At 42.7% G+C, this 23,509-nt stretch overlaps 1 protein-coding gene across 1 annotated transcript in view; it reads left to right on the forward strand.

The window, feature by feature from the left end:
- The window catches only part of GNA14 (G protein subunit alpha 14), a 217,438-nt gene that overhangs the window by 40,605 nt on the left and 153,324 nt on the right, over window positions 1-23,509 (forward strand). The gene's annotated exons all lie outside the window — the stretch shown is intronic.

Here is a 23,509-nt window from a genome sequence, read left to right on the forward strand (position 1 = left end):
TGCGTACTGACTTATGGTGGCTTCTGCTTTTAGGATTCATCAGCAATCACTTAACTCTGATTTCTTACATATGCCTTCTCAGCATGTCACTTGGCATCTCTTGTCTGTGTGAGCCAGTGATTAACTTGAAATTCTCTTACTCTAATTCTATGGTAACTGTTCTATTTATTATTACAGACTGTTGAAGCTCCCAGAAAATCTCAAATCATTCTGTGCAAATCCATTATTTTACAGATAAGAAGAGAAAAATGTCTTCATCGGCTTGGGCTGCTTATAACAGAAGCACAGACTGTGTGGCTTAAATAACAAGTACTTATTTCTTACAGTTTCAGAGGCTGGGAAGTCTGAGAGCAGAGTGCCACCATATTCAGGTTCTGGGTTCTGGTGAGAGCCCTCTCCCTGGCTTGCATTGCCTGCATTTTACTGTGTCCTCACATGGCAGAGAGAAATTCTGGTGTCTCTTCCTATTATAAGAAGAGAAATCCCAACATGGGGGCTGCATCCTCATGACCTCATCTAAGCCTTCTTACCTCCCAAAGGCCTCACCATCTTATACCATTGCATTATGGGTTAGGGCTTCAACACATGACCTTCGGGAGGGACATAAACATTCTGTTCATAACAGAAAGTTTAAGGCGGTTGAAGATGTTGGGCCTTACAGCATTTTTTCCTTTCACATTTACCCATAAAACTGCTTCCCCAGGAACCCCAAATAATGAAAACTTTTACAACCCATTTGGTGGCAGCATTCAAGAAAGAATTCTCTTCTGAGCCTTTGATAAGTTGCACTGAGTGTACCAGTATGCATGAGACATAGCATCTGAAAACAGATACTTCAGTTTCAATATTCCTTTTACTTGTTTTGGTGATAATGGCCATTCACCTCCTGAAAAGACAGGGCTATGCATGTTAATGAAGAAGAATCCTAGAGGGCGAGATTCTGGTTTTGTATAATCATAGGACAATATTCATTAATTCCAAAAATAACAACCAACTTAATGAGTTTGTAGGGAGAAATGTTGCTTGACTTTAAGGAGATTTGGAAATACATTTAAAAGATGAGAAAGAAGGAGTAAAAATGAGGTTTATTATCCTAGTAACTGGAAACATAACCTTCTTAGAATTTTTATGTTTTGGTAGGAGATAGCTTTTTTCTTTCCTTTTTGGAAAACAGTAACTTTTAATTGCTGATAATTTCTCCTGGGTCAAGGCTTTAAAAGGACAGAATAGTTTTCTTCCTTCTGCTAGAGTAATAAGGCACTTAAAATGTTTCTGTTTCATTTCACAGCTGCCCACCTAAGAATCTAGTTCATCTTGCTCTGGTAAACATTTCCTGAATCACTTCATTGTTTGAATTTTTTCCCTCCATTAACAGGAAAGGGAGATATCTCTCAACAGAATATATTAAACTTATCAGGAATTACTCTCTGCCAATGGATAGTCTCTTATCTAGTTTTGTTTTGGAGTGGAAAAACAATGCTGTTTATAATAGGATCTTAGAACTCAAAAGGAATTTAGAAATCATAGAATTCAACTTCATAATTTCAAGCTGAGGTCACAGACTAAGGGAAGAAACTTGCTAACTAGAGAAGATTCAGTACTAGATCCAAGGTTCTTTGACTTTCAGCTCAGGGCAGTTTCTGGCCTGTAATACTGGTCTCCTTTCTAATTGGATAGGTCTTTGTCAGCTGTATTTCTCTTTCTGTGCCTGGCTTATTTCACTTAACATAAAGTCCTCCTGGCTCATCCATGTTGTCACAGATGACAGGATTTCCTTCTTTTTAAAGACTGAATAGTATTTCACTGTGTTAATGTACCACATTTTCTTTATCCTTTCACGTGAAGGTCTTATGACCTGGTTTAGAGGAGGGTCAGGAAATCTTTCCCAGGTTGTATGACTTGTTTAAGGGAGAAAGGTGGGAGGAAGGTGAGAGTGACCTTCCTGCCTCTGTCATTTTCTCAAATGCCAACATGCCATATTGTAGGGTAGCACATCCTGAACCCCATCACTGGGGTGGCTGGGATGTCATCTCTGTATAGAAATCTTATTCCAAGCACTTAGGGGTTGAAGTAAAGAGCCCGTGTTTGCATCTTTCACCCAAGGATTGGTCATCTCTGATCAAGACGTGAGGTCCAGGATGAGCTCTTTGCCACAGAAATTTTGGCAAATGTGTGGACAATAAAGGAGCACTGCTTCCCTTATTCACCACAGCTCAGCTGGATTTATAGATTTAAATCTTTTAATGAAAAAGTTCATGTTGAGGTATTTAGATACTTTTTAGAGGGTTAAATACCAAGTTACAGTGACATTTAAACCGTGTGTCCAGAACATGAAGGCAAAGAGTTTGCTATCAGTGCTCATGAAATGTTGAATGAATTTCTATGAGATGGCACGAGGGCGGTAAGAAAAAGTGGAAACTCAAAGATGTATTTTCGCCTCATCCATCAGAGGACTAGAATGTTGGGGGATGCTGAATCAGTGAGCAGAGGAGAAAGAATGATAGAATTATTGGTAGCATCTCGGGTTTTACATAGTGCTTCTGTCTATTTAGTTTGGTCCTTACAACAACCGCGTAGGTGGTCAGGTATTGTTTCTGTTTTACATGTGCAGAAACGCAGACACATTGAGCCAATGGTGGAGCCATGAGTTGATCTCGGGCCTCTGGGCTCTGGATTATGTGATTTTGCTTCCATGTCATTCTGCTTCCTTGGTAAGGACTGAAAGGTGGATGGTCAGGATTACCAGGTGCTTAGCAATGAGAAGCCAGCCAGAGGAGTTTATCTTACTGTGTTTTCAGACAGTATCCATGGAAATGTGGACTTGAGTGACCAACCTGTCCATTGCCCACGTGGCCAGGTTCACTCAGAGGATTAGTGACAGCATGTGTAAGGAACATGACCAACACTGAATCCCACCCTAGTCTGCTGACTTCAGACTTCCACTTAGGGCTTTACCAAAGTGAGAGAGACTCAACCTCAGCCTTTGACGCTTGACATTTTTATAGGTTCTGGGAACTTCCATCTCAACCAGATAGTTGATTTTCCCTAAATACAAAGCATAGGACTGTCAGTCTATGAGACCTTGTCTTACTTGGCTGTGGTTTGGGGTGTAGCAGAACAGAGCATTGAAAACTTGTTGACTGAAGTGTTTTTAGTAGCAGAGAAGGATGAAAGAGGAACATGTGGGCAGGAGCTCAAGCAATGACATGTCAGATGAAATAGCTCTAAAGTCTTTTTTTTTTTTTTTTTTTTTTGAGATGAAGTCTCCCTCTGTTGCCCAGGCTGGAGTGCAGTGGCGCCATCTCGGCTCACTGCAAGCTCTGCCTCCCAGGTTCATGCCATTCTCCTGTCTCAGCCTCCTGAGTAGCTGGGACTATAGGTGCCCGCCACCATGCCTGGCAAATTTTTTGTATTTTGAAGTCTTACATTTACAAAACTTTGTGGGAATTTTACATTACGCTCTAAAATATTTATTACCGTATTAAAAGAAATGTTCCAGACGTAATGAGTGATAGTGACTCTCTAGATTTTTCTCAGAAGTGGTTTTTTTTTTTTTTGAAATGGAGTCTCCCTCTGTCTCTGAGGCTGTAGTGCAGTAGTGCAATCTTGGCTCACTGCAAGCTCCACCTTCTGGGTTCATGCCATTCTCCCACCTCAGCCTCCTTAGTAGCTGGGACTATAGGCGCCCGCCACCACGCCTGGCTAATTATTTTTTGTATTTTTAGTAGAGACGGGGTTTCAGCATAGCCAGGATGGTCTCAATCTCCTGACCTCGTCATCTGCCCGACTCGGCCTCCCAAAGTGCTGGGATTACAGGCGTGAGTCACCACGCCCAGCTTCTCGGAGGTTTTGATTCCCCTAACACACTGCTGGCTGCCCTTGGGTTCCTCTTCTCTGTTTAACCTGGAACTTGAGCTCCTCCTGACCCTTGATGCCAGATAAAACAAGTAGGTGTGGTTGGGGGGTTTGCATCAGTGGCTCTTAGGCATTTACAGCCATGAGACCAAACATTTCACACACAAAAGCTATCACAATGGCTCAGAGAAAGGGCATTGGTTTTGGAACAGTAGGAGATGATCTCTGGTTTTAATATAAACATAATTGTTCATGAAAGAAGAATATGCAACAGTCATCATTATGAGCCAGCCAACTGTATGAAGAGCTTTGTGGGCCAAACTTTGGGAGCCACTGATTTGTTGGAAGCCTGGTACAACCAGATGTTTGCCCTACTTTAAAAAAGGCAATAAAGAGTTGGCACCAAGGAAATGTAATCTAGGGCATTTATGAGTTGGGTGGCAGATTAAATGTGTACAGCACAGGCTACATACTTTGCGGGGCCAGTGCAAAATGAAAATGTAGGGTCCTTGGGCAAAAGTTATGGAGAATTTCAAAATAGTAACAGCAGAGCGTTAAACAAAGCACAGGGCCTTTCAAGGCATGAAGTTCTGTGCAGTTGCACAGATCACATGCCCATGAGGCTGGCCCTGATAAAGTTTCTTAAATTGGGAAAGTTGTGGGTGTACTTTGAGTGTGAAGAAAAAAGAAAAAAACATAAATAAAAGGTAATAAAGGAGAACAAAGGGAAGGCGAATCCCATGAGGAACAAGGTTACCTTGTAAGTGAAGTGTGGAAAAGCCATGGTCTGTGCTGGAGAGGAGGAGAGAGGAGAATGCTACAGGCTGGAGAGAATGACCCAGAGATCTGATGTTACAAACCAGGTCTTTCCCAGGGGCGAGTCAGGAGGGCTAGCAGGTAATATTCTAGTGAACAGAATAACATCTATATAAGGCACAGAATTGGTTGGTTAAATAATTGTAGGATTCTCTTTTACACCATTAATTGAAACCCATTGGTAGTTAGTTGCATTTGCTATGGGGTCAGAAAATGGTGAACGAGTTATTACTATTTGTTTCGTTCATCTTGGGAAAAGAATTTAGTCTATAGTGGGGAGGAGTTTCAGATAATTCACCTCTGAATTCATGGATAGTGATTCCAATGTCTTTTTAAAAGATGGAAACTTGAACCTCAGTGAAATATAAAGGCTATGAGCATAATTCAAGCTTTACGGCAGTCAGCAATCAAACACAGTACTCATTTATTCATTCCGGCAATATCATTCTTGGTGCAAGAGGCCAGTTTCAAATATAAACAGGATCAGGCAGGGAAGTCGTATGTGTGAGGACAATGAGGACCAATGGTGACTAAGGCAAGCCAGAGAGCACGTGGCCTGTTGAAAAATGCTCGGAATCAAATAATTCTAAAACATGCGGGACTGAGCACAATCTGTCTGGAGATTAGGTTTAATTGGCTATCAGTTTGCATCCCCTGATAGATGAGTCACTGGGAAAAAGCAGACCCATTGGTGGCCCAGGAGAGCATTGAAGTAAAACATTGTTACCAAGAGTGGAGAGCTTAAGAGACAAACAGTATCATCCAATGAATGAAACCTTTCCAACTAGGAGCCAGGCACCAGCGGGCTTCCATCAGATGGGGCTGCGCAGGACCTATGTTGCCCCAGACAACAAGGTGGCTTATGTATTCTTTCTTCAATAGGTCACTTTGGTGAGCTACTAGGGTTTAATGACTAATTAGGAAATTATTTTACTGCTCTTCCTAAACTCACTTGATTTTCATTACATTTCCTCTTTCAGAAGAGCTACCTACTCCTGCAAATGATGTCTCTTTCTATGTAGAGTAGAAAGAATAGAATTTCTATTGTTACACAAATATGCATTGTTTTCCCAATATGAAAATACTGGAACTCTTCATTCCTAAAACATATAAGGTCAGAGAGCTTTATTCAAAGAACGTGTGTTCGGCCAGGTGTGGAGGCTCTCACGCCTGTAATCCCAGCACTTTGGGAGGCTGAGGCGGGCAGATCACAAGGTCAGGAGATCCAGACGATCTTGGCCAACATGGTGAAACCCCATCTCTACTAAAAATACAAAAAATTAGCCGGATGTGGTGGCGGGGGCCTGTAGTCCCAGCTACTCGGGAGGCTGAGACAGGAGAATGGCGTGAACCCCGGAGGGGGAGCTTGTAGTGAGCGGAGATCGCGCCACCGCACTCCAGCCTGGGCGACAGAACGAGACTCTCAAAAACAAACAAAAAACAAATAACATGTGTTCTATTAGCGTAAATGAGGCTTTTGTCTGTGAACGCTGATGTTAGTGTCTGATTAATCTTGAGTAAGAGATTATTTCTTTCACTTCTCTTTCCTGGCCAAAGAACACTAGATTTTTTTTGCTCCTTAGTTCAGCTAAATCTGGGTTTTTGTGTCACGACCAGGAAAAGTTAGGCACGCAGGCACATTGAAGGGTGAGGGGAATGGAATTTATTGGGCAAAAGGAAAAAATAAAAAACTAAAAACAAAAATCCTCTCAGCAAAGCAGGAGGGGTTCCTGCCGATGGCTTCCCACCTCACAGATTGAGTACCAGACCACCACACACAAGCTGAAGAGCCCAGGCTCCTCCCCCTGCCCAAGGCACGAACTTCCTGTAGCTCCACCCCCCTTTTTCCCAGTGCGCAGGCGCGTCGGATATTCTCCGACGACCCTTTCCTTATCTGCGTCCTATGTCTATCATTTTCTTCACTCCTAATCTGTTTGTTGTTGTTTTTTGTTTCTGTTTTTGAGATGGAGTTTCGCTTTTGTCGCCCAGGCTGAAGTGCAATGGCGCGATCTTGGCTCACTGCAACCTCTGCCTCCCGGGTTCAAGCAATTTTCCTGCCTCAACCTCCCCAGTAGCTGGGATTACAAGCACACGCCACCACGCCCTGCTAATTTTTGTATTTTTAGTAGAGATGGTGTTTCACCATATTGGCCAGGCTGGTCTTGAACTCCTGATCTCAGGTGATCCACCCACCTCGGCCTCCCAAAGTGCTGGGATTACAGGCATGAGCCACTGCACCCGGCCGTAATCTGTTTTTCACACTCTCATTCCTCGTCTTGCTCTCTGGACTACCCTTAGTTTCTTAAAGGAAACTGACCAAGTGTGGTTTTACCAACCCTGGGGTGCCATGTGACACACATTAGAGAGTTTGTATCTTTTGGGTCTGTGCAGGAAAGATTAGAGACTACAAGTTTCCCGCCTGTGCCAAGGAGAATACTCATTCATACCTGTGTACTCCAGGTAGCAGTTAAAGGAGAAATCAGTTGCTCTCACAGTTTCACCAGAAAAAATGGTTTAAAAAATTGTCTTTGCTGATGAAAACTCTTTCTTGATAAGAATGCTTGAGCTCTATTGTCAAAATAGGGACGTGGCTGTCTTTAAAAATAGCTGATTTGGGGGAAAAAATTACTGGTGCAAATTGCACGGAAGAAAAGGGGTGTACTTCGGCTTTCCTCTCTCCTTTAACTGCGCTAGGTAGATGCAGAGTTCAGATATCAGAATCAAATCTGGGCCTCCAAAACATTTTTAACCAGAGAGTTGTGAAAAGGCCCCCAAACAAGGACATTCATGACTGTTTATAGCTGGCTTTTGTTATTAATTTATTTTAGTTGACAAAAATCACACATATGGTATACAACATGATGTTATAAAGTATGTGTGCATTGTGGAACGGCTAAATCAAGTTCATTATACATGCAGATAGCTGACTTTTAATCGAAAAAGGAAATATTGTTACCTTGCTTTTAAAATTGAGATACTTTATGATGTCAGTGCATACTCTATAGTTACAATTTTTTGTTTTGCTAGATTTTAGAATTTAATTGTCATTATTCCTGTCACTAGCCACCTCGTCCTGGGAGAGGGACACCTATAATCTTAAACCTCAGTGTAACTTGCTATGATAGAGAACAGAAGGGACGTCTCACTAGGAGAAATGTCATAGATTGAAGAAGGCCCAATGGCATGTCAGTGCACTGCCCAGCACACCGTCCCAGTGCATCTGTACTTGACCAAGCCATTCCTGGAAGCAGATCATGCAGGCTCCCTGGGCCTGGCACATGCTTATTCTAAATTACAAAAGCAGCATTTGCCTCTACTCAGCCCTGTTTTCTGTATGACTATCAAATTGTTTACTGACAAAGTCACAATGAGCTTTCATATTCCCTTTGTGGGAACTGGAAAAAGGTTACTGCTCAGAATAAATCCACTGGGCCGGGTTCAGTCCTCACTTACTACCCTCTGTGTAGCATGAACGGCCCGTTGTCCCTTACAGGGATGCTCAGAATCCCAGCAGAGGTGCCTTGCCATTCTCCTTCCCTCTAGTCAAAAATTCTCCGTTCTGTGGCTTTTTCTTCCAGGGTCTTTATTTTACTGAATGACCTAATAACTTGATGAATAAATTCAAACAACAAAGATGTTAACAGCAGTGCTTGTTGCAGCCATGCTATTATGTTGCCAATGTTATCGTCATCGTCTAGGGTACTGTTTCCTTACTTTACATCTGGTAAAAAAATCCCATTCCTTTTGCAAAACTTAACTCTAATTTCAATTACTCTGAAAAATTTCCTGGCCCTTTCAAGTGAGTAAGTTATTTCCCTCTCTGAATGCTTGTAGTAGAGTGTTTATATATTTTCATATTTCTTACATTGTTTAATATTTACATGTCAGTCTGCCCCGATGTCCTGTAATCCTTTGAGATCAGAGGCAGTGGTGTTCTTGTTTATATCTCCAGCTCATGGTTTATTATTTAGACATAATAGGTGCTCAACAAATAAATAATGACTGGATCATGGTATTGGATGAACTGGTCAATCAAACTTAGTACTTACCATGGTGCTTTTCCCTTAATTAGGGGGCTCCTAAAGAGGACTCATTAAAGCAGGCGATAGGAGTGTAGACAGCTGGAAGGACTGTGCCCTCTTGGCTCTTTTCCCAGAACCCAGCTGCTATTTTGCCTTCCAGTCACGGTTAGATCAGGAATTACTAAGAACTCTGTGAAGAATGGCTTGGCCCTAGTTCCCTGCTTTTTACTTGAGCTTCCGGAGCAATGGGAATCTCCAGATATATGCTAGTAAATCCTCTGCTTTTCTGGATTTGAGGGAAATTTGCATTTTATGTTTTGTCTGATGTGTTCATGAGCAGAGAGCACTGTCTTTGAGGCAGAATACCAAGTGCTGTAAGAGATACAAAGGAGTACCCCAAACGAGTTCTGAGGAGGTAATTTATAACTGGAGAGAGAAATACATAATGTGATAAACTACATGAAGGGTCAGAAATCACCACAGACTTTGGTGATTAGAGAAGTCTTCATGGGAGTGGATTTGGAGCTGGACCTGGAATGATAAATTGAATTTCTATTTGTTCATTCAATTGACAAATATTTGTCTAGTGTACCCCATTCTTCCCTAGGTGTGGGAATACAAAGAGTGCTCAGTCAGAAGTATACCTGTGTGAGCTCCAAACTTTTTGGGTGATAGAGTCCCAAAAAGTAATAGAGTTCTTTGTCCAACCCCATAATTTATTGCCAAATTAGCACAAAAAGTCTAAATGGACTAAGGAATATACCAGCCAGGTTTTAGTATAGATGAAAGAGGTTCCATACGTTGACAAAAACGTTTTTTTGCTTTTTCTGTTGTTGTTTTTGAGATGGAGTCTTGCTCTGTTGCCCAGGCTGAAATGCAGTGGCATAATCTCTGCTCACTGCAACCTCCACCTCCCAGGTTCAAGTGATTCTCCTGTCTTAGCCTCCCAAGTAGCTGGGAATACGGGCACACACCACCACGCCCAGCTAATTTTTGTATTTTTTTGTGGAGACAGAGTTTCACCATATTGGCCAGGCTGATCTTGAACTCCTGACCTCAAGTGATCTGCTCGCCTCAGCCTCCCAAAGTGCTGGGTTGGATTATAGGTGTGAGCCACCATGCCTGGCCTAAAAGTTTTTTAATAGAAAATTTTACTGGAGAAATGTTATGGGAGAATTTTATCAAATATCTTATTTTTCTGTCTTCTTGGAAAAGATTCTATTCATTTAGTGCAAAAGTAATTGTGGTTTTTGCCATACTTTAAAAAAAAATGGCAAAACCCACAATTACTTTTGCACCAACCTAATACCAAGATGAGCACTGAGGATAGAACCATAGGCAAGACCAATATTTTATTTTATTTTATTTTATTTTTTTTGAGGCAGAGTCTCGCTCTGTCGCCCGGACTGGAGGGCAGTGGCCGGATCTCAGCTCACTGCAAGCTCCACCTCCCGGGTTCACGCCATTCTCCTGCCTCAGCCTCCAAGCAGCTGGGACTACAGGCGCCCGCCACCTCGCCCAGCTAGTTTTTGTATTTTTAGTAGAGACGGGGTTTCACCGTGTTAGCCAGGATGGTCTCGATCTCCTGACCTCGTGATCCGCCCGTCTCGGCCTCCCAAAGTGCTGGGATTACAGGCTTGAGCCACCGCGCCCGGCAAGACCAATATTTTAAAAACTTACTGAAGAAAATGGATCAGAAAAAGAATCATTTGAATTGAGGCAGAAGCTGTTCATCAGGGTCCCCAACATGATTGAGCATGGTGTCTGGTTTTGTTTTCAAAACTCAGTTTTGTCTTTAATGTTATACTGTGTCCACTCAAGGCTGATTAATTACAGCCCTTTTTGCTACATTTGTTCATCATTTCTCCAGAGACTCTCAGGCTATGAGACCAAAAGGGTTTTACATGGTACAAATGCTACATCTCTAGAAAGAACTGAAAGGGCAAGATGTATGGTTTGTCAGAGAAGTTCTGATGGGTCGAGTTGGGTCCTGAGGAATGTTGTTTGTTGGGAGTGCTGCCAATAGCTATAACATTGTTCAACAAACTCCACCAGGCTTGACATTCAAGACTTGAAATAAGATAGTAAAATGCCCAAATTTCTGTGAACCCAGAAAATCTAAGACAGGTTTCAGTTAATTTAGAAAGTTTACTTTGCCAAGCTTGAGGATGCATACCCATGACACAGCCTCAGGAGGTCCTGATGACATGTGCCCAAGGTGCTCAGAGCACAGTTTGGTTTTATACATTCTAGGGAGACATGAGACATCAATCAAATATGCAAGATAAACATTGGTTCCGTCTGGAAAGATGGGACAACTCGAAGCAAAGGTGGGACAATTTGAAGCGGGGAGGGGGCCTCCAGGTCATAGGTAGACAAATGGTTGCTTTCTTTAGAGTTTCTGATTAACCTCTCCAATGAGGCAATCAGATATGCATTTATCTTAGTGAGCAGAGGGGTGACTGAATGGAATGGGAGGCAGCTTGGCCCTAAGCAGTTCCCAGCTTGACTTTTCCCTATAGCTTAGTGATTTGGGGACCCAAGATTTATTTTCTTTTCACACTTTTTTCTCCTTTCTGGATGATTTAGGGATCAGTATAATCTCTTCTTCCTATTCGTTTTCCCCGCATGTTGCCACCTGACATATGCCCCCAACAGGCATATAGTCTATGCCATATCACACCACAGCATCAGAGGCACTCATTATGGGATGCAGGAGGGAGAAGGTGTAGGAGAGGAGGGGTAGGGGAGAGCAAGAACCTTTGTTAAAAGGGAGTTTTTATGATTTCTCAGTCCGACCTGTGTTTCTAATCCTAGATAAAACAATCAACAAAAATCAGTTGTGCAATACAATGTTATATGCAATAAGTCTCTTTCTAGAAACAAATCAGTGTAAAACACTGTCATCCTTTGATAGTTGTTATAATCAGCTCAATGAACATGACTTAATTACAGTCACTCAAAACATTTTATCTTTTTGTTAATCTCAGTATTTATGTTTCTACTTGATGCAGTCAATGACATTTGTTTATTGACCTCTATAAATGATGAGCTTAGGTGTAACTGGCATTCAGAGAGAAGGCTGTCATATTGCAGAAAAATATGAAGTGGCCTTTATTTTTATGTTCTGAAACGTGTGATGCCAGATGTTTTTCATATGCAGTGCACTTAGAAATGCATTTGTGAACTCCAGACCTGCAGGGGAGATACCAGCTCCCTCCCTGCAGGTCTGAGGGAGCCCCAATGTGGCATCTTTATTCTCCTTATCCTGGGAGATAAATGTAGCCCTGTGCTTGGGCAGTCTTCCAAAGGACTCATATCTTGTTTTTGCTTTTAAAAAAATTAGCCCAGTCCATGAAGAGGTGCTTGTTTTTTGAAAACTGCCATGAGTGCTTCTTTTCTGTCTCTCTCTTGAGAGAATACAATGGTTGCAGTTTGAATTCTGCTATGGTAAAATTCATTTCCTGCCTGTGGAGCTGCCCAGATTTACTTTATCCTATTCACGTGCCTGTCAAGTGATAGCGTGGGTTAGTTGAGAGCAGCAGGAAGGGAAAGGAAATGAGAAGCACAATGTTTTATAATCACACAATCAGCATCTTGCTTCGAGAACAACGGTTCGGAAGGGAGTAGTATGATGAGCTGGATAAAAACAGGCTTTGAGGCCAAAATCCACTGGTGCCCCTTCCTAACTGTATGCGAAGGGTTCAGAGAAGTTAAATAACCGCTGGTTTCCTCTTCTACAGGATGAGGTGTGTGTATGTTGCACTCAGTGCAGCAGCCTTCAATAAATGGTGGTTCTCAATATTTACACAGAGCTGGAAAGAAATATTGAAGGCATTTGTCATGAAGAATCATCTTCTGTGCTCATGAAGCTACGATGGCTTCTTTGGTGTTGAGCAGGCACATTCCCATTTATAATTTATCCACTTAGACTCCTCAATTCCTTGATGAGCTAAGCCAAGGAATAAATCCAAACATTAACTTACCAAATATTCGCCGAGCATCAGCTGTGTACTGCTAGGCTGTGCCAAGTGATGTGGAGAACGCAAATATAAAAGATGTGGCGACAGCAGCAAATAGTCTAAGATGAGCTTGAAACGTGGCAAACAGCTCCCCACTATAGCATTCTGTAAGCAGTGCCAAGCAAGGGGTGGAAAGTGGGACTGTTTGGAAGTGGTCAGAGATGGTTTCTTGTAAAAGGTGAAATGAGCTGGGCATTGAAGAGAGGTGAGACTGCTAGGAAATGGCATTTCAGGCAGAGCGATGCAACAGGAAAGGCTTCGTTTAATTCCCCACACTTTTACACAGAATACTGCTCACTTATTTCCTGTTCCCAAGGGCCCACGCTGTTCTTAGACCACATGAGTCTCTCCTTGCTTGAAACAAAAACAGGTATTTGCAGTGAGCATGGACTTACTCAATGTGGGCTGCTCTCCCATGCACACGGAGAAGGCACAATCATTGCCCAGAAACTTGAGCAAATCTGGTAGGGCCATGGCCAAGTCTAATGTCTTCTACTCGAAGAAAGAGTTGCTAGTTATAAACTCAGGAGAGGGCTTCTCATTATGCTTGATAAGTCCTTCAAGTACTTTCACCTTTTAGAGACAACAGTCAAGCCATTACACTTTCAAACTGTGAGGCCCCTTTCACAATGGAGAGAGACTAGGAAAAAGGACATTTTTCCACCTGACAAGTTTGATAGCTTTGAGTGTCACCTCAGCTCAAGTTCTTCACACTACCTGTAAATACTTGACACTTTGGGTGTAAAACGCATTTTGATTTGTTTTTGGTGCTTGTTCTATTTAGAGCCAGCTGGAGACCACAGCACTAGATAGTTCATGGAAACTTGCCTTTTCCTTCCACACTCGGAGCCGATGTGGAGTGGCTGGAGAGTACTGGTGGGCTTTTGAAGTGTTTGCCCTGGCAGAGAAGGCAGAGGCAGACGTGGTCTCCATCTTGGACTGGAAATGTTGACTATCTGGAAAAACAAGAGCCTAGATTCAAAGAATGGGCCTGCCCCAGCCTCTAAACTTCCAGCTCTGTACTCAAGACTTTTTGAGTCTGTTGCTCCAATGCGTTGCTGCTGACTTATTTCCGTATCCCTGTAACTGTTTTCAATTTATTCACTCTGTGCCAAGATGGAATTTCACCCCTCCCTGCCCAACCATATCACCTCCCCTATGCTACAGAGAATCCAGCAGATGAGTCCTTGCTTGTGAACTGGCTTCTTAGATTCTGATGCATTAGGCAAAAAGGAAGCAGTTCTACAAAGTACTTTCTAAATGGTGAACCATTCATTGTACAATGTAAGGCAGCTCCAACATGATCAGACTCTCGTGTGCTCACTAGGAGGGAAGAGTAAAAAGAACACTTTCAAGCAAGCTTGTAAAACTACATGCACATTTGACTTCTGTTTTTCTTTCAGCCTTTCTCTGCGTTGTCAGTGTGTCCTTGGACAGCATAGCTGAAAAGGAGAATGTGTTGGAAAGACAGTGATTGTGATTCTTTGCAGGATGTGTTGTGACAGCCCTGATCAGAGCTTAGATGGTGCAAACTGACAGGTTGCTATCAGTCTCCTAGCTCAAAGCAGCTGGCTGCCCTGCCTCCAGGAGGCCTTGCATCTCCTTCAGCCTTCAAAAGTCAGGAAGAGGCCAGGCACGGTGGCTCACGCCTGTAATTCCAACCCTTTGGGAGACTGAGGTAGGTGGATCAACTGAGGTCAGGAGTTCGAGACCAGCCTGGCCAACATGATGAAACCCCATCTCTACTAAGATTTAAAATTAGCCGGGCATGGTAGTACGTGCCTGTAATTCCAGTTACTTGAACCCGGGAGGTGGAGGTTACAGTGAGCCAAGATCACACCATTGCACTCCAACCTGGGCAACAGAGTGAGACTCCATCTCAAAAAAAAAAAAAAAAAAAAAAAAAAAAAAGGAACGTTAGGGAGAGTATTTTGATCATGCAGACTACAGCTTGAGCTTTCATTTCTGTAATTGGAGGTAATAATACTACCTTCCTACTCATGGTTTTTATGTGATTCTAAGGGAATAATGTCTCTGACAACACACAGAACAAAATTAAGTGATAACCAAGTGTAGAGTTATAACACATCTCTTATTAGAGTATCAAATAATTGTTTTTCCTGCAAATGAATCGAGAACAAAATTTGAAATTGAGTATTGGGCTATTAAAAGTGCAACTCCTTCTCCCCCGCAAGTAGACCTTCCCCCTGCCCTCTACCCCAGCTCCCTTAATGCCTTTTCCTAGGAATAATTGATCATTGAAACAGCCCAGCCCAGGAAGAAAACCCTGCATACTTTGTGAGCTGTGACTTTCCCATGATTAGATACCTGCTTTTTGTTCATTTAAAAGCGTTAATCAAATACCTGCTTGTGTCTGGTGCTAAACCAGGCACAGTCCAGTTATGGGTTCTCTGTCAAGTGATCTGTCCTTCTGGAAGAGCAATGAAGCAAGAAGATAAAGCATCAAACAACAAGGAGACCAGTGACATATGGAGCTAAAAAAGAGGAAGAAAAAATATTTTTAACACAGAAAAATCAAGAAAGGATTTATGAAGGGTTGAGGATCTGTAAGATTTAGATCGAAGATTACAAACTTGAATGTTCAGAGAGGAAGCAGGGAATGACTTCAAGCGTCATTCAGGCTGGTGTGGTACTATAGGGAGTGGTGATGACTGGGGTAAACTGGAGAAAGCTTGTCTCTACCCAGGCAAATTTAATGTTACTACCTGGGAACATAGACCCAAAGTGGCCAGATCTTACACAGATCTTTTATACTATGAGAATCTAGAAATCTACTTTTCAGTGAAATTTCCGACAACTAATAAAAGCAAGCCTTATCTCTTAGAGCAAGTTAACATGGTCATTTACTGTCCTTCACTTATGCCATCAGGGTTAACACATGCCATCAGGGTTAACACATGTCCTTCACTTATGCCATCAGGGTTAACACATGTCCTTCACTTATGCCATCAGGGTTAACACATAACAACACACAATTACACAGTTACTAGTTTACAACCTCCTACTTAGTTAGATGTTAGGATTCAGGCACCCCAGGCTGACGGAGCAAAATGCTGAACATGAGCAAGAAAACTCAAGTGGTTCACAGAGAGCTAGGCTGTTGGATACATGAGAAGTATTATGGGAAATCTATCTAGAAAGTAGGTCAGAGGACCTCGAGTGCCAGACAGGATGTTTAAAATTATCCTGTTAGAATGGAGAGCTAATCAAGATTTTTGAGCAGGGAGTGGATTTACCAGATAGAACAATAATCTGGACTACTCTAAGAGACATGTTTGATCAAAGAGAGTCAGGCACTATGCTACCATGTGACATACTACTGTACTGAATGTTTTCCATTCAGTATGCTTCTCACCCTAATAAACCAAGGTAGAGGTAGGTATTGTTAATTATCTTCATTGGACACCTGAGGAAATTGAGGCTAATGGGAGTCCCCTAAGATCATACAACTAGAGAGGGAGGGACCAGAATTTGAGCCCAGGGACATTTGATTCTAAGGCCTGGATAGTTGGCCCCTCTGGTGTACCCAGATTTAAAAGAGGGAGAGAGAACGAGAGATAAATCTCTTCTTTTTAAAAAATCCTAGTACTCTATCTTCCTGTAACTTCACACCAGATACTCTAAGATCTGTTGGCAAGGATGGAGCCTTCAACTCAACCAAGACAGGTTGATATTAAGAAGTAGTTTGATGTAGACTGGGTGTGGTGGCTCATGCCTGTAATCCTGGCACTTTGGGAGGCCAATGCAGTAGGGAAAATGCCTGCTGTAGAAAGGATATGACCAGGATGAGTCTACTTGGAAACAGTGGGTGATTGTCTTGAAAATGCAGTATTTCAGTGCAATGTCTGCCTTCCTGGAGGGCAAGAGGAAATTAACATGGTCATTCACCATCTCTCACTAAAAATGAGATTACTAAGTTTACCGAGTCTTTCAAGGTTATGACCCATGGTTCCTTACTCCTAGAGAAGAACGTGGAATCTTTTGCCCCACAAAAAGAGATCTGGCGTATTATTTATGCTCTGGCCTGTGGTAATAGCATTTTAAAATAAAAATTTGTCTAATGAGTGCGACATGTCATTCTTACCTATTTGGATGCTCGGCCTGTGGTTTTCTAATTGGAAAAGCGAATAAGATAAAGTTTAAGATCCACTTCAATTCTAGAATTTCTTAATTCTCTGAAAATTTGCTCATATGTGGGATGCTTATATTGATTAGTAATATTATCTTCCTAATAACTTTGTCATAATCTTTTTTTTTAATGTGTGACCTAAGTATTACCTTTGTTTGTCCCATGAGTGAACAGGTCGAAACGTTACTTCTCTTGCCCTGTGCTACACTACATCTGCCCCTCATTCTGAAGCAGACACTGGTTCACACGGCTTGGACAAGAGTGAGCAGATGTGGGGGACAACAGGAAGGAATACAAGAAATCAGGGCTGTCCTGGAATATGTGGGACGCCTGGTAGCCATGCCATGCCATTTTCCCAGCAGATGAGCAAAGAGGAAGAAGAATTCTGTGGCACATAGGAAAAGTGAAATTCTGCTCAGCACGTATGTTTGTAGGTTGGTTTTGCTGGTTTTGTTGTGAATCTTGCCTGCGCTCCCTCAAGAATGTGAACACATCAGTTCCCTTCAGTGCAAAGCACTAGTCTAGAAACTTTATTCTATAGGAAGAAATTTCTTAGGACTTGATCACAAAGGTTAGGAAAATGATGGGGGAGTTTTGCTGAGGTTAAAACTGACTTGGGGCCGGGCGCGGTGGCTCACGCCTGTAATCCCAGCACTTGGGGAGGCCAAGGTGGGCATGGATCACCTGAAGTCGGGACTTGGAGACCAGCTTGGCCAACGTGGTGAAACTCCATCTCTACTAAAAATACAAAAATTAGCCAGACATGGTGGCAGGCACCTGTAGTTCCAGCTACTCTGGAGGCTGAGGCAGGAGAATAGCTTGAACCTGGGAGGCCAAGGTTGCAGTGAGCCGATATTGTGCCACTGCACTCCAGTCTTGGTGACAGAGCAAGACTGTATCTCAAAACAAAACACAACACAACAAACCTGACTTTGTACTGGTTTCCTTATCCTTTTAGGGGAGAAGGGGCATTGATATTACTCATATTTGGTGTTTCCCTGGTTATAAAGGACGTAGTTTGTAGTGCGTTGTTTTAGGAAGTCAAGGTCTTGGTTCTGAAGGCAGTGACTCTGGATGGTCATAATTAAAATCCAGCGTCGCCATCCAAACGACAATGTGCTTTTGCAGGCAACTCTGGCTATCATGGTTGCTTTATGCAACCTGCAGTTCACCCACTGTGTACTGACTATAGGCCATACCCCGAGGGTGGAGGAAAAAGGCAATATCCAAAGAGTCTCAGAGGTTTCTCCACCCTGGATGAGCAAACAACCCTCTCCCCTTTCAACAAACACAGTAGCTGTGAAGACAGGGCTGACTCATGCGATGGCTTTTGAGGATGAAATATAAGTGATGTCCGAACTCTAAGGTGACACATTAAACAAAGAGTGTTCTCCACTCTTCCAGGAACCCTGACTTCCTAAAATGGAAAAAAAAAAAAAAAAAAAAGCTCCGTTTTGCGTGAATAAAATTTCTAGGTCAAAGTCAAATGAATTGCGAATACTCACAATTTGTTTGAGGCAGAAAGTCAAATAGCTTCCTCCTTAAGAGGCTCCGGGAAGTGAAGTGGCCTGGCCCATCAGAGAGCTGGAATGACCCAGCAAGTGAGCATTTATTTGCTTGTCAGTCCTGTTTGGCTTGTAAGAAATGCACCTGTGAAAACCAGTGCCAGGTTTTGGTAAACTGGTCCTAAAAGTTACTGAGCTAAAAATAGATTCCTGGGGCATACAAAAGTGCTGTGATTCCAAGTTTGATTTTTAAAAATATATTGAAGGGGCTGTGTGAAATGGAATAAAATAAAGATGGCTTTGAATGCTAATATCTAAAGCAAACAAACAGTTCTTTTGAGCTGTGCTGGCCCATGGCTTTTAAAGATGTGGTTAGCGTGTGAACCCCCAATGTGTCCCAGGCACTTTTAGACAGTGGCAAAAGCAGGTTCCTTCTTTTGAAGAATTTTCTGCGACTGCATTTGTTCAGAGCAACACAGTAAGTACCTGGTATATATTTGTGGAACAGAGAAAGCTGTTAATTCTGTCTCGGAACATCAGAAGGACTTCCTGGGGCTGAGGTGACCTCTGACTCAGATTCAGGCTTGACAGTAGGAGGGTGTCACCTGACAAAGAAGGATGATTAGCAACTTTTATGCTATGTGTGCTAACCTGCCTTCTAACTTAGATTTTTATATGAAATACGTTTTCCTGCTTCCTTGCTCCTCTCTGTTCAGTCTTATCCCTGCTTCTATATCCTCTGATTAAAGGCTTTAAACTTTCCTTCTCTTCTCACCCTATGATTCATTCGGCTGTTAGACACTTCCTAAGCATCTGCTCTCCAGGCTTCCTTGCTCCTGGGGAAAGCATTGTGCTAAATGTGAAATTCCTGCAGATCTCCTTAGTCATTCTCCATTAGAATCAAGAAATCACCAAGTCCTGCTTGTTACTTTCACATTCTTCATTCATCCCAAACACAGTGCTGAAAAACAGGAAGTATTTTATCAATCAATGTTCTGTGGTTGCAAGCAACAGACACCGGCTAACTGAAGGAAGAAAAGGAGTTCATTGAAGGGATGTCAGGGTGTGGTGGATGGAGTGATAGCCCCCCAGATATGTCTACCTCCAAGTCCCTGAAAACTGTGAATATATTACCTGACATGGCAAAAGGCACTTTGCAGATGGGATTAGGATCTTGAAATTGGGAGAGTGTTTTTGACCATTCAGGTAGAACCAACGTAATACAAGGTCCTTATAAAAGGAATGTAGGAGGGCCAGAGCCAGCGAAGATGATGTGATGACTGAAGCAGACATCACTGAGACAAGAATTTGAAGTTACTGCGGGCTTTGAAGATGGAGGAAGGGGCCAAAGCCAAGGAAGGCAGGTGGCCTCTAGAAGCCGGAAAAAGGCATGGAATGAAGTCTCCCCTAGAACCTCCAGAAGGAACAAAGCCCTCCAGCACCTAGGTTTTAGGACTTTTGAAATCCACAACTATGAGAGAAGACATTCGTGTGTGTATGTGTATGCTCATGTGCGTGTGTTTCAGTTGCAGTGAAATTCACTAAAGCAACCATTTTAAACAATTCAGCGGCATTTAGTACATTCACAGTATTATGCAAACACTCTATCTAGGTCCAAAACATTTTCATCAGCCCAGAAAGAAACACCATATATATTAGGCATTCGCTCCCCATCTCTCTGTCCCACCTCCCCCAGGTAACCACCAATCTGTGTTCTGTCACTATGGATATTTCATAGAAATCGAATCTTATAATATCTGACCTTTTGCATCTGGCTTCTTTTGCTTAGCAAATATTTGAAAGTTCACCCATGTTGTAGCATGTATCAGTACCTCATTCCTTTTATGGCTGAATAATATTCCATTATATATAAATACCACAATAACTTTAGCTATCCGTCAATTGATAGATATTTGGGCTGTTTCTACATTTTGGCTGTTGTGAATAGTGCTATGAACCTGTGTGTGTAGATACTAATTTGAGTACCTGCTTTCAGTATTGGGGGTATAGATGCTTACAAGTAGAATTGCTGGGTCATGTGGTAATTCTATGTTTGACTTTTTGAGAAACTGCCAAACTATTTTCCATAACAGCTGACCATTTTACATTCCCACCAAATAACCGGAATGTGTAAGGTTTCCAATTCTCCATGTCCTCATCAACACTTCTTTTCTTTCTTTTTCTTTTTTTCTTTTTTTTAAGTATAGCTGTCCAAATGATACAGGAGCTAGAAAGAAATTATTTAGGCAGAGAGTTGAGGGTAAGAGAGTCCTTAGTAAGGTTTTCCTTTTAATAAAAAGCAGCCCCCAAATCATTTCTTTTCTAAAAACAAACAAACAAAAAACAAAACAGCCTGTAAAATCGAGCTGCAGACATGGATAAGCCAGTTGGAAGTTTGCACGGGTGAATGTGTGCAGCTGTGCCAATAGGAAAGTGCTACCTGGGGACCAGGCATGTTCAACATGGAGGCTCCATCTTCTTCTGTCAACTACGGGTACAGTAAAGGAACAGGCAACATGGCACTGGCCAGGTAGAGAACCCATCTGCATAATAACAGGTTAGGGTGGGGTGGCCAGCTTCTTCACGCACTATGTAAATGACACACCTGGTCCAACTAATTTTTGGGCACTATGTAAATCAGACATCGCCTCCTCAAGCTCATCTATAAAACCCTGTGTGCTTTGCCACCGACTAGAAGGCCCACTCGGGCGCCCCTCTCTCTCTGCAGGAGAGAGAGCTGTTCTCTTTCTTTTGCCTATTAAGCCTCTACTCTTTTTTTTTTTTTGAGACGGAGTCTCGCTCTGTCGCCCAGGCTGGAGTGCAATGGCGGGATCTCAGCTCACTGCAAGCTCCGCCTCCCGGGTTTTTTACGCCATTCTCCTGCCTCAGCCTCCCAGTAGCTGGGACTACAGGTGGCCGCCACCTCGCCCGGCTAGTTTTTTGTATTTTTTAGTAGAGACGGGGTTTCACCATGTTAGCCAGGATGGTCTCGATCTCCTGACCTTGTGATCCGCCTGTCTCGGCCTCCCAAAGTGCTGGGATTACAGGCTTGAGCCACCGCGCCCGGCCAAGCCTCTACTCTTAAACTCACTTCTTGTGTGTCCGTGTCCTTGATTCCCTTGGTGTGGGACAATGAGCCTCAGGTATTTACCCCAGACACTATGCCACTTCATTAGTGGGAGTGATGTAGCACCTCACTCGGAATTGTATTTGCATTTCTCTGATGACTAATGATGTCAAGCATTTTTTTATGTGCTTGTTGACTATATATATATCTTTTTTGAGGAAATCTCCATTTTTTGACCATTTTTAAAATGGGCGGGTTGTCTTTTTGTTGTTGTGAGTGATCTTTATATGTTGTGGATATATATGAAAAAAAAAGCTCTTTATATATTTTGGATGCTAGACTCCTAATTGGTGTTCTTTTAAGCCACTGAGTTTGTGGTAATTTGTTATAGCAACAATGGGAAACTGATACTGGGGAGCTTATGGAATTGAAAGAAAAGTTGAACAACCAATTTGTGGGAAAGATGCTCTGGGGTTCTGGATACCAGGAGTAAGTGATGTATCTGTTCCAGTTGCTTTCAATTCTTGTGTCCTGATTTCAGAGGGGAGCGCAGCTGTTATAGTCTGGGGAGTGTCTAGTGAACACTCAGAACACTCAGGTCGGAACAAGGCAAGCCCCTTGATTGTTAGCACCACTAAGACTGCCTGGAAAATAGAGATACTGTTACAGACAGAAGGGCAAACATTTTGGGAAGGCATAAATAAGAATACACTACAGGCATAAGAAGGTAATACTAAAGAATAATAAATGAAATCTAACGACATAAAGGTCTGAAAACCTCCCACAGCCCAAGAGGGAAATCTGGAATTATAAATGAGGACGATGTAGCAGAGGACAAGCACCAATAAAAACATTCAGGGGATGTATTGGATAGATGTCACAGGCTATATTAGTAGAGGTATACTGTCTGAGAAAAGAGGTGGTAATCCTGTGCTGTTCTGTGCTGGTCATACCACACTTTAGGTGAGGAATTCCATTTTGTGTTCCATACCTTCAGAGGCATATAGGCAAAGTGGGTCACATTCAGAGATGAGAGGCCAGGAGGCTGGCATCATGCCTTTGGAGTAACGGTCAGAGAAATGGTCACAAAGGTGTTGGGGGAAGTCCAGTTATGGGGAGCTACCCAGGAAAAGCAAGGTAAAGAAGGGTAAGGGTTGTTATGCAGCTTTAAGTTGTGCCTTCTTCATTGATAAGAGACTATAGTGAGTCATCCTTCTCTTCCTGGTACAGAGAGGGAGACACCCTTACGAACGGATATTTTCTTTGTAGATATAAATTTCCCTTACAAAAGGAAACTTCGACTCTGTTCGGAACTTCTGTGTCTGTAGTTTCTCAAAATAATCAGCTTAAAATAATTCTTATGCCTAAAAGGCATATTTTGGGATGGAATATTCTGGTCTCCTACGGTCATATTTTGGGGTGGCATATTCTGGTCTCATACGCACTCTTCCCTCTTTAAGATTCTGTGCTCCCTCTGTCAGAGATGTGTGAACCAGAACGACTCCATCTTAAATAGGAGCTGGGTGAAATGAGGCTGAAACCTACTGGGCTGCATTCCCAGATGGTTTGGCACTCTAAGTCACAGGATGACATAGGAGGTTGGCACAAGATACAGGTCATAAAGACGTTGCTGATAAAACAAGTTGCAGTAAAGAAGCCGGCTAAATCCCACCAAAATCAAGACAGCCATGAGTGACCTGTGATCCTCCTCATGGCTACACTCCCACCAGCTCCATGACAGTTTACAAATGCCGTGGCAACATCAGGAAGTTACCCTGTATGGTCTGAAAAGGGGAGGCATGGATAATTCACCCCTTATTTAGTATATAATCAAGAAATAACCATAAAAATGGGCAACCAGCAGCCCTCGAGGCTGCTCTGTGGAGTAGCCATTCTTTCGTTCCTTTACTTTTTTTTTTTTCTTTTTTTTTTGAGAGGGAGTCTCCCTCTGTCGGCCAGGCTGGAGTGCAGTGGCCGGATCTCAGCTCACTGCAAGCTCCGCCTCCCGGGTTCCCGCCATTCTCCTGCCTCAGCCTCCGGAGTAGCTGAGATTACAGGCGCCCGCCACCTCG

The sequence above is a fragment of the Trachypithecus francoisi genome, unplaced genomic scaffold, assembly GCF_009764315.1.
Source record: "Trachypithecus francoisi isolate TF-2019V2 unplaced genomic scaffold, Tfra_2.0 Lachesis_group16, whole genome shotgun sequence".
NCBI classification, from domain to species: domain Eukaryota; kingdom Metazoa; phylum Chordata; class Mammalia; order Primates; family Cercopithecidae; genus Trachypithecus; species Trachypithecus francoisi.